The sequence below is a fragment of the Crocodylus porosus genome, unplaced genomic scaffold, assembly GCF_001723895.1.
Source record: "Crocodylus porosus isolate Cpor-Errol unplaced genomic scaffold, CroPor_comp1, whole genome shotgun sequence".
Lineage (NCBI taxonomy): Eukaryota > Metazoa > Chordata > Crocodylia > Crocodylidae > Crocodylus > Crocodylus porosus.
The window spans coordinates 17,635,691-17,643,757 of record NW_017728922.1 but is presented as its reverse complement, the minus strand read 5'-3'; the positions used below and the strand labels follow the sequence as shown (position 1 = coordinate 17,643,757).

At 46.7% G+C, this 8,067-nt stretch overlaps 1 protein-coding gene across 1 annotated transcript in view; it reads left to right on the top strand.

Annotated features, from left to right (window-relative positions):
- Positions 1–915: 915 nt before the first annotated feature.
- LOC109313320 (titin-like) overlaps positions 916–8,067 on the top strand; it is a 131,272-nt gene continuing 124,120 nt past the window's right edge. The window contains exon 1 of the mRNA XM_019539814.1: positions 916–970. The gene's annotated coding sequence lies outside the window, so the exon portion shown is untranslated. The remainder of the gene's footprint in view (positions 971–8,067) is intronic.

Below are 8,067 nucleotides of genomic sequence, written 5' to 3'. Positions count from 1 at the left end.
CCACAGATTTTGCCTGTGTGCATTTTGGAGGTCTGTCTGAAAATTAACTCGTGAGGTAAAAGATATTTTTCTGCGGCAGAATTGGGAGTTCTCCCTGCTGTCCTGTGGCCTTCTCAGGAGGAATCCGATATTTTGTTTATTTTGCTATACATGTATAAACAACATGTGGAACAAATGCAATCAGTGAAATGGATGCAGCTCTTCCTCAGGTCTTGCGGGCTTTTCTTTCCTCCAGAAAATGGTAATTTCTGTTTCAAAAGGTGGCCGTGCATAAAATCAAATGTTGTATCTGCTAGTTCTTTGTCTTGGCGCATTTTACACCTAACCTGCTCCATTTACAAGTAACAAGCCAACCCTACCAGATTCCTCCAAAATCTGAGAATCAAGCTTGGTTCATGCCTCATCACTTGAAACAAACTTTCTGAAGACAAAATGTTGCCCTCAGTGATACCGGGGCAACTCTATTGTCTTCAGCAGCATAGTACAGGTGAAGTAGGGGGGATTTAGACAATGGCGTAGCACAGATGGCCACGAAATTAGAACTTGGTTAGCAGGTGACTGTGTAAGCCTCAAGGGTATCCATTTCATTCCCTCTGAGCTGTGTTGGTTCTGCAGGGCTGCTGGCAGTAAATACTTTTTATCGTTCAAATTAGCAGATCTGGCTTAGAATTTATACAGAGCCTGCTGATTTGGAAGGTACTGTTCTCTCCTAGGCCTGTTCCAGGTTAGGGTTGTGTGTCAGGTAATCTGTTATATACATTTTTAAGAGCAAATTCTTATGGAACTAAATACAATATTAGGAGTCTGGCCATCCTGGGTTGAAATGAGTGATGCTTGCATACTGTCATGCCCTGTAGTTGTGATCATTTTGTGGGGGGAAGACATTGAAAAAGTCATTCAATCTTTGTCTTACAGGTTTTGAACAGTACCTGAACAGAAGTAAGAGTCAAGAACTGTCTTTGGAGACAGGGTGAGTCTCTCCTTTGAATTAGCAAGCTTTTATTTCTGGTTAGAAAGCAGAGTAATGTAGATGTTTGTGTTTTTGGACACAAGTGGTTTCTCTGCAGTATAAAGGGGCCCAATTTTGACTGGGACCTTTAGGTGTTACCAGATAAGGACTTTACCCCAGAAAGATCTGCTGGAAGGCTTGGAAATGAAGAATGCTCCTATTAACATGCAGAACTACTCAACTAGTGCTTGTGTTTTTATATGGTGGCTTTTATATTTATTTAGGCACTTGGAAAGTGGCTGAGTCAATGGAAAGACTTCCGACAACTGTCTGAACCTTTGCATGCTGATGAAGCTGTTCTTGAATCCATGCATTTAGAAACTGTCAGCAATTCACACAACTCAGTGCAAAACTTTGTATGAAGTAAAATTTGGGGAAGACCAAATATTTGCAAAATAGCAAAAACATGGCCTTAAATTCTGTGAAATGAAGCATGTTTTGACGTTTTAGCTGCTTGGGATATGTGTTCCCTGATTTTAGAATCGAGTTATGCATGGTTGGTTTACATTTCAGAGTGACTTAGGAAAACTAAAGGACTGGGCCAAAAGAAATCTCATGCAGTTCAACAAGGACAAGTGCAAAGTCCTGCACTTAGGGTGGAACAATCCCATGCACCAGAACAGGCTGGGGGCTGACTGGCTGGGCAGCAGCTCTGCAGAAAAGGACCCAGGGGTTACAGTGGACAATAAGCTGAACATGAGCCAACAGTGTGCCCTTGTTGTAAAGAAGGCTAACGACAAATAGGGTTTCATCAGTAGGAGTGTGCCAGCAGGTCAAGGGAAGTGATTATTCCCCTCTATTCAGCACTGGTGAGACCACATCTGGAGTACTGTGTTCAGTTTTGAGCCCCCCACTTCAGAAGGGATATGGACAAATTGGAGAGAGTCCAATGGAGGGCAACAAAAATGGTTTGGGGGCTGGGGAACATGACTTACATGGAACGACTGAGGGAAATAGGCTTATTTAGTCTAGAGAAGAGAAGACAGAGAGGATTTAATAGCAGCTTTCAGTTATCTGAAGGGTTAGAAAGAGGAGTGAACTAGCCTGTTCTCAGTGGTGGCAGATGACAGAACAAGGAGCAATGGTCTCAAGTTGCAGCAAGGGAAGTTTAGGTTGGATATTAGGAAAAAAAAACTTCTCACTAGGAGGGTAGTAAACACTGGAACAGGTTACTCAGAGAGGTTGTGGAATCTCCATGCTTGGAAGTTTTTTAAGACCTGGAAAGCGTGGCTGGGATGGTCTATTTGGGACTTCGGACTAGATGACTTCCTGAGGTCGCTTCCAACCCTAATTTTCTATGATTCTCTGATTTATTCATCACTGGATTGGGAAAAGATATTAACCAGAAATCCTTTTTATTAAATCTCAGGGTTGCCCGAGGTATTCAAGTGTCTGACCTCCCAGAGCTTTCTTTAGGTGGCTGGCAGTTGATGGGGTTTGTGTGTCGCTGTTGGATGGGTGAGCAGTTGTTTATTCTGTTTAAGTGCAATGAATCTGTTGTTCTGTGCACACACACCAATATAACAAAGGGACTTGATGAGTATTTCTATCAGCCACCATTTTTGCCAACACCAAGCTGAGTGGAACTCTGCAGATGCTTTGCAGGATAGGATAAGGATTCAGAAGGATCCTGACAGCCTAGAAAAATGATTAAAAATTAATTGAATGAAAATCAGTAAAGACAGATGCAAATACCTGCACTTAGGTTGGAACAATTGTATGCACAAATGCATATTGTGGCATTACTGGCTAGGCTGCAGTACTTCAGAAAAGGACTTTGGGGTTATAGTGAACTACAGGCTGAATATGAGTCCACAGCGTGTTGTTGCAGCTTTAAAAAAACAGAAAAGCTAATATTAGGCTGGGTAACATTGACAGGAGTATTGCCTGCAAGTAAAGTGAAGTGATTCTTCCACTCTATTCATCACTTGTGAGCTCTCACCTGTAGTAGTGTGTCCAGTTTTGGGTAAGAAGGACATAGATGAACTAGAAAGAGTGTAGCAGAGAGCAGTAAACATTATTAGCAGTCTGAGAAACATGATTTGCAAGGAGTGTTTAGAAGAACTAGGATTAGGCTGGAGAAGAGAAGACTGAGGGGGGGGGTTTGATAAGACTTGAAATAATTTAAGGGGGCAGTATAGGTGATGGTATAAACTATTCTTTGTGACTGCAGGGGACAGGACAAAGAGTAAGGGCCTTACATTGCAAGAAGGGAGATTTAGGCTGGATATTAGGAAGAAATTTTTACCTGTGAGGGTGGTTAAGTCTTGGAGCAGATTACTGTGAGCTGCTGTGGAATCTCTGTTTCTTGGAAGTTTTTAAGAGCAAGTTAGATCAAACTTGGATGAGATGGTTTAAGCAGGGATGATCCTGCCTTGTGGGGGGAGCTGGACTAAATCTCCAGAAGTCCTGTTCTGCCCTTCTCTCCTATGATTCTCTGACTGTGGCAGTATTACCTGTGAGGTACAGCCTTGACTAAGACTTGGAGACCTGAGTTATAGTTTCACCTAAGCTTGCTGGGTAACCATGAGGCAGCCATTCATCTTGCTGTAAGAATAGTAAAAATGATGCGGACCTCCCTTTATGAAGGCGATGTGTGATCTGCTGATTGTTAATCTGGGGCTCACTGTACTTGTTACAATCCTACAAATGGCACTGTAGTTTGGGCTGTGCAGGGAGATGAGCAGGAGAGGGCACGTACCACACCAGCTACCACTCCCAGCCTATGATGACTTACCTATCCCCCAGAGAAGAAAGCTCTTCAGAATGCTTCTTGGTTCCAACTTGCTCTATAGCAGCATTTCTCAACCTGTGGGTCACAACCCCAAAATAGGTTACAAGAATATATGAAAGGATTGCAAACAAACTTTTAAAATGGATTCTCCTTTAAAGAAAAAAAACATGGGAAACTGTGGTTTTCCCTTGCAGGCTGACAGAGTTCCTGCGAGGGGCTGCTTGGGGGCCCCCCCCGCCCCACACACTGGAGCCTGGGGTTGGGGGGCAGTGGGTCAGGAGTGAAGGGCACTGGGTTGGGACTGGCCTTCAGTGTTTACAAATGGGTCCTGGTACGTAAAAGGTTGAGAACCACTGCTTTATTGCACATCATGATGTTAGCATTTTTTTCCCACCATGCTGCTAGACCTCTTCATCCTATTCCTGCACCTCCCCTACCATGATAGTCCTGGGCCTATTGTATGTGCTCCATGGGTCACAATCCTGCTCTGCTGCTCCCCTGGCTATTCAGTTTTCAGCCTGTCTTGAGCTGAGCTGCATGCTACAGAATCATGCCACAGCTGCTATGTACTAAGTGATGCTTTCCTAGCTCACCTTCCCTGGGGCCTCGAGGCAAAGTTTGAACTCTGCTCTCCTGAGAGAAACGACCAGTTCCCTACACATGGGGCCAATGATGCAGTGTTGTCAGACTGGATGATTTCTGTAATGATGACAAAGGCGGAAAATCCTTGTGTTTGAGAGGGGCTGTAAAATTGGCCGCTGTCATTGATTAAAAATAAAATGCAGGCGTGTGCCTCAGGGTTGTGGATTTTCTATCTCTGACTGGGGCAGCTTGTAAATTTTTATGAGCAGTTTCTAATGGATAATTCCAAGGGCCTGCCCTATTGGAGGGCTCTGGCTAGGTCTCCCTTGTTTCCATAGAGGTTTACAATGCTGTTTGTATGCAGACTGGCTGACTTAGGTAGTAGTAGTTTGCTCTGGGGGCCAACCAAAAGGCAGGAGGAAGGGATGAATGGGAAATGAAAGGAAGGGCCACAATGAGTCTGCCTTCCAGTATACTAGGTGGGTAGCCTGGCTTACTGGGGACAAGGCTAGGAGTCTAGGCCCAAGCTTCTGGTCCCAGTTTTCCTACTGACTCACCTTGTGCCCTTGAGTCCCTGCCCTGTGTGCTGCATTTAGCCTCTCTGTTAGTGTCTGTACACCTCTGGATGAAAAGTGTTATGCTGAAAGGCCCCACTTTGAACTTGAACAGGTTATAGCTGATGGGATCAATGGACGCTGTGTTTTTTACCCAGGAATAGGTGATGTGCCATGATCAAGGCTTTGTGGAAAGCTGTCACCCCCCTCAAAGTGGGATCAGGCGTTTGCAAGCCTTTGAAAATTTTCACCTGCTTTCTTTAATGAACTTTTGAAATTCTCTTTTATGTTTCTTTCTCTTCTGTCCCCTCCATCCTTATTTAACCAAGGGGGACTCTCTGAAAAGGTACTTGTACTTTGCACTGGCAGAGGAAAGGAGGAACCCAGAAAGATACAATGCAGAGAGAGAACAGACACACTCAGGGATCAGAGCCCCTCTCCCTCTCTCTGCTAGTCTGGCTCAGCTCCACCAGTGTTTGCAAGATTGGGATAGATATGCTGCCTGCTACCACCTTCATGGAAGTCGCACCTGCTCTGAGCAGGATTAGATCATGTGTAATTCCCAACCCCAAAGGCCAGTCCACGCTGGAATCTCTATGCTACTTAATATTGGTAAAATGAGCCACAGCTGAGACTAGTGGGGCTTTCCCTCACACTGTAGGTGAGGCATGTGTGTCTCCTTACCTGGTCCTCTCCTCTTTCTGCCTTTTTTGGTTCCTATCTCTCCCCAGGATGAGCCAGAGGGGGTTTGTGGTGTCCTGTAGAGAGTACTGTCTTCCCTCAGCCGTCTCCTTCTCAGGGTGAGTGCTTCTTTACCTCCCTGGTGCATGCGCCCCACTCCCTCCCTCCGCATGTCTCATACCTGTTCAGCACAGTGCATATTTACATATCTTTCTGACAAGTTCCAGAGTGCCCTGCTGTCTCCTCTTCCCTGATTTCATTGTATTTCTAAGCAGGACTGTACTTTAGGAAGGCTACAAGGGAAGCTACTCTGGGTGGAATAGTAAATATCAGCCGGAACGAGGAGAGACTTTGATCAGCTCTCGGGTGTCTGAGCAGAGCACTGAGACCCTCTGATCCTTAACTCCTCTCGCAGCAGACTGAGGAAGCTATCAAGGGTGGAATATGGGCAGCTTAGTAGTGCTTATGTATGTGTGTCTGCACACCCACACGTGCACTCGGAGGATGTACTAGGAATGGAAGTGTATGTGTTGTTATGCATTGCAGGGGTCCAAATCCTGTACTCGGGATGACCCACACTGAGCACACTTGAATCCCATGTTTACAAATTCATGGGCAAACCATCGTGTGGACAAGGAGATGATGGAGGGACAGGTGGCAGACAGCTTCCTCTTCCTGTGAGGGGCACAAACAGCTCCGAGAGTTAGAGTCTTGGTCGCTCTATAGGAGGAGGGTGTTGGAGTATGGAGAACAGCCCGATTTCCGAGTGGGTTGGGAGGAGGTCTGGGATGTAGAGAATGGCAGTAGCTTGTGGGTGTTTGGTTCTGTCTGTGCTGGCTTTGCCCCTACATCTAAAACCATAATAGAGCACAGAACAGGCCTGTGTAAAGTGTAGTTCCCCTCACCTAAAGTCTGACTTGTTCCAGCAGGCTGAAGCATGCAGTCTTTTCTCTTCCCATCTCAGATTCCCCCCTTTGGAAGTTAGTTACAGCATGCTGCTCTGTGGAAGGTGAAACTATTCCCTGGGTAAATCTGGGCTCCTTGGATGAAAACCATGGTACGTATTTGTGATCCAAAGCTGGATTTGGTCTACTGGTGCCCCATGGGCAGAAGGGCACTTAAACTAAAGATACCCCTGGCCCAGTGTTTTCCTTTTTATGGAACACTAATATTAAAATAATAATCGAGCAGTACTCTGTAGTTGTAGAGAGACTGAGAGATACCTTTTTCCTGATATGTAATGTTTCGTTGCTGCATGATTTCAGCATGAAAGCTAGACGTTATTTATAGATGCAAGCAAATAAATGTTAAATCAACCTGGTCACATCTGTTCATCCCTTGTGTCCAGCCTTGGCTTCTGTCTGCCTCTTCAGCATTGGGTGCTAGCAGGGAATATTCTAAAGCCAAATTGCCTCTTCTCTCCCCTGGAGCAAGTGAATAAGAGCCAGAAGGGAGCGGAGCCATTGCATTGAGGGACATGTTGCAGAGTGTGCTGCGCTGGAGCTACTCTCCTTTGTGTCTGACTGAGAGATGCTTCTCCAAGGCACTCTGGTACCTGGTGTTCTTGCCTTCACAGTCTGCCAGTCGAAACCTTCCATGTGGAGGGGAGAGATGCCAGGGAGGGTGAGCTTGCTGTATTGGTGTGGCTGGACCAAAAGTTTGTGTTGTGATTCCCCAACCGCCCTGCATCTCTGTCTGCAGGCAGGATGTGACCCATAGCTATCATTCTTCATTATCACATGCTTTAGCCTTCCAGGGCTTTGGCTGGAAATACATAAACAAAAGACTTCTGCCTCATGGAGCATGTGCTTCAGAGGCCTGTTCTACAAAGCCTTAAACAGCTTAGGGCCGGGGTGTCCAACCTTTTGAATGTGGGACCGGATCATGAACTTCTTATCACTCAGTGGGCTGGCAAGCCATATTCATATTTTATCACCCTGCCATATGTTGGACAAGCCTGAAATAAGGCAAAGCTGTCATAAACACCCACCTGTGCTCAGCTAGTGACAAACTACAGCAAATGATGTCCTGGACCAGCCATCCCAACAGCTGGGCCCCCCTTCTGCCTACTACGACCACCATTTGAAGGTGGGCCCAGAAGATATTTGACAGCCATGTTAAAATATATGACCAAACCGATGTAGCCAGTGCTCTCACACAGGCCAAGGGGCTGCCTATGCTACTGCTTCCCCAGGCCTTGCCCACACCAGCAACACCGCTGCCCAAAGTCTTGGCAGTGCTCGGGCAGACGTGGCTGGGGCCCAGCCAACGCATGAGACGGGGGACGGCAGAACTGCGGGAGTGAAGCTGGTTCCCAGGGCGGGGTCTCAGGCCTGGTCTGCCCAGGGGAAGGCCTTGGGGGAACACGAGCCGGTCCACTCCTCCACGCTTCCCCACGGCGAAGGCAAATAGCCCCTGGCCCAGCCATAGGGAGCAACAATCCCCCCTCCCTGCCTGGGCCACCCCGAGCAGCACAGCCCCATGAGCCAGCACTGCCCGAGGGGGGC